The sequence below is a fragment of the Corvus brachyrhynchos genome, unplaced genomic scaffold (assembly GCF_000691975.1).
Source record: "Corvus brachyrhynchos isolate BGI_N302 unplaced genomic scaffold, ASM69197v1 scaffold70, whole genome shotgun sequence".
Lineage (NCBI taxonomy): Eukaryota > Metazoa > Chordata > Aves > Passeriformes > Corvidae > Corvus > Corvus brachyrhynchos.
Window position 1 is genome coordinate 7,263,629 of NW_008236217.1, and position 3,385 is coordinate 7,267,013.

General features: G+C 32.4%; 1 protein-coding gene across 13 annotated transcripts in view; it reads right to left on the minus strand.

The window, feature by feature from the left end:
* The window catches only part of QKI (QKI, KH domain containing RNA binding), a 155,648-nt gene that overhangs the window by 11,477 nt on the left and 140,786 nt on the right, over nucleotides 1-3,385 (minus strand). For 3 of the 13 annotated variants that reach the window (XM_017746129.1, XM_017746155.1, XM_017746146.1), the window contains one exon: nucleotides 254-3,385. This exon is cut by the window's right edge and continues 1,207 nt beyond it. The exons of the other annotated variants lie outside the window; for them this stretch is intronic. The gene's annotated coding sequence lies outside the window, so the exon portion shown is untranslated. Of the gene's footprint in view, nucleotides 1-253 lie in introns of those variants that run through there. 13 annotated transcript variants of the gene reach the window in all.

Sequence of the window (3,385 nt, forward strand, 5' to 3'; positions counted from 1 at the left end):
CTGCTTTATATTTTTATATTTTAAAAGAAGCCACCTGTAAATACTATTTTCTTTTGCAAAAAAAAGGAAAAAAGAAAAAAACCAACAAAACAAAACAAAAAAATAAAACCCAAAACCACAAACAAATTACAGTAAAACATAAAAAAGTTCTCAAGTGGAAAGTTATCATTCCCAATGTTCTTGAGCTATTCCTTCTTTATTCATTCTCTCGCATTCTCCTTCACCAAACTTGGTCCACTTAACAGTAGTATGATTTTTTTTTTTTTTTTTTAAGACTCATTCAACAGCTTAATTAGAGCTAATATATTCTGAGGTTGATAAAAGTTTCTGTACTGTTGCCATTTTGACTAAGGCAGAGGAGATGAAAGTGAGAAAGGTATTCAGTGCAAAGTCAGATTTGTGCCATTACATAAAATGAAGTCCAGTAGGTGTAATATTCACAGATACCATCGATTTAACAATGTTTCTTGTGGATTCATTTACTTTCACATAATAAAAGTGGCCTATCATTTAGGATACAGTTTATAACACTACAAAAAATTACTACTGTAACATAAATGAGACCAAACGCTCCCTGAATTTTTTTTCAGAATCATGCTAAGTGGGATTTGTTAAAATTAAAACAGCTGTTTCAAAAAGAAGAAAAAATAAAAATAAATATTTTATGTGGCACAATCTTACCACTTTACAGGTATACTAGAAACAGACTCTTAAAGCATTTTGATACTCATTACAATTTTGATTAAAAGGTATTAAAATTTATATATAAATTATGTGAAAATTGGTTTGGATAAAAAATTTGAGAAAATTCTCAGCATTAATATTTCTTGTGGAGTTTAAAATCAAAGCAAGCTACCTTTAAAAATACCAGTACACCTGTGATACATCCTCTGCCAAGTCTCTGGCCTTCTACAGTACACACAGGTTTGTCAACTGTGCAACACCATTTACAGTTTATTACAATTAAATCAGTCAGTCTCTCTGTTATATGAATCAAATTTGATTTTGTATTATTTATAAACTGGGGGTTTATTCTGAGTTAAAACGAGCTATATTTTCAAACCCTTCACCAATTCTACATGCTTAGTTGTAAAACATTTACATATTTGGGGATTCTTGCTTTAAATGCAGTGCTTATCTCTGGAAAAAAAAACCCAAACCCCAACAAAAAACCAAAACTATGCAAAGAATAAGAACTACTTAAAAAGTGAATGCAGTAGTACTACAAAGTCATCTGAGAGTCAATTTAGAATTAAAAAAAAAAAAAAACAAAAAACAACTTTAGACCCAATGAATGCAAAGATAGATTTAGTGACATTTAACTACGTAAAAAAAAAGTATTTCGGTTTGCTGACATTGCTTTTCATGGCCATAGCTATAGAAGTATCTTGGTGATAGAACGACCATATAGGTGAATATAGCAACTACTGATAGGATTTTAATTCTACAATGTAATTTTAGTATATTAAAAGAAATTTTTATTGCTTAACAAAGTTATCTCCAAAACCTTTTGTGGAACTTTTAGATCTGTGCAGTGATAACCTAGGATTTAAAATTCAAAATACAATGACGTTCAGTTGTAAAATTAACTTTGTGTAAGTCTCTTCATACACATTTGGATTATTTAGATAAGACTTCAAAATAATGTTCTCCTGAAATATCAGCATGGTTTTCCTAAGACAGAGGTATGCATGACTTATTCCACAGGAAAAAGACGTGTATTTATTTCTCTGTTTAAGACAGTGGGTTTCCAATATCGCTAGAGATGAATGCTGTTCTATGAGAAAATTGCTGCATTTTAAAAGAAGGTGAAATTATACCAATAATTAATTTAAATTACTTTTAAGTGACCCAGATGAAACATCTAGGCCCTTCAAAAAATACTTAAAATCTATGTTGAGCAAACATTACAATGATAAACTACAAATTGGTATTTTCTCCATGAAAACATCTCTATCCCCACTTTATCAGTGTATTTACTAGTTCTCTCAGGTAAATATCTAATTACACAAAAAGGTAGCCACATCTGTCACATGAAACTACCATTGCAGATCATGAAAGACCATTAGCAAAAAACTGATTTTTGCAACATCAGGTCAAACTTTCAAAGACAACCAAATCCTTACAACCTATTAGTCTTGACAGAGATAGAAAAAAAAAAATAGCAAAGATTAGAACCTATTTCCTCTTTTTTTTTTTTTTTTGTAAACATGGGCTATGACCTTCAACTGATTATGTCCTGTAGCCCCATTGAAGTGTTCTTAAGAAATGAGAACAAGCCAATGGGCTGCAAATAGTGTGCAGTGATATAAAACAATCTCATAGAAAACTAAAGTAGTGTCTTCTATCAGCTTCACACTTTCTGTAAAGCCTAAAATCATATGAAAGATAAAAGTGTAACATAAATATAGCAAATATCCAGGAGGGCCCTTTTTACTGTATTGACCAGAATTTGTATTCTCTCTTGTAGCTAATTTATGGAAGGAAGGTTGTGAGAAGTGAAGTGTAGTCAATGTTAAGAGATGTCAGATCTGTCACTGGAATTTGGCTTTTGAATATTACAGTATCATGGAAACCTGCACAACATTGATCTGGATGAGAGTAGAATAATAATACTTGGCGCATAATGCTTTGCATCCTCAAAGCCCCGTACAAAACAAGAACCCCCACAACACCCCTGTGAGGTAGGGAAGTATTATTATCCTTATTTGACCAATGGGAAACCATACACAGAGAGATTAAATGACTTGCTGAAACCCACAGTGAGTCAGCAGCAGGGATGGGGTAAGAACTCATCCCCCCACACTGCTTCCTAGCCAATGTCAATAAACCGAAAATATCAGTTTTCTCAATAAGCTTAAACACTTCATTCAGGGGTCCAAAGGCATGACACTTGATAAACAGGAGAAAAATGAAGATTTACTTTCCATTCAAGGGTTAAAGAGAGATGCCCAAATATTGGATGTCATCTCACCAACAGGTCTTCAAAAGTTGTTTCTCCTTCAGGTTACACATTTTAGCAGCAAAAGGCAAATACCAAGAAATAGATTTTGGAAAAAAAAAAAAAAAACCAACAAAACAAAACCAAAAAACAAACCAACCTCCCTTCCCCTAACCCATACTAATTCAAACTCAAACAACTTTTGAAGTTATCTTCACAGCCCTTACCTTTCTGAATTCAGTTAGGTATCTGAGAACATGCATCCTCCTCATAATATACAGTACAGTGGCTCAAAAGTTTATTGGAAAAAAAGGAATCTAAATCTTCAGATTTCTCCAAACACAGACAGGAGGCATTTATTCCTTTACTTCTTTCTCATTAAGCAACCATCCATTCATTTTATTTTGCAACACCAATCTGATATTTCCACAGAAATTAAAAGAA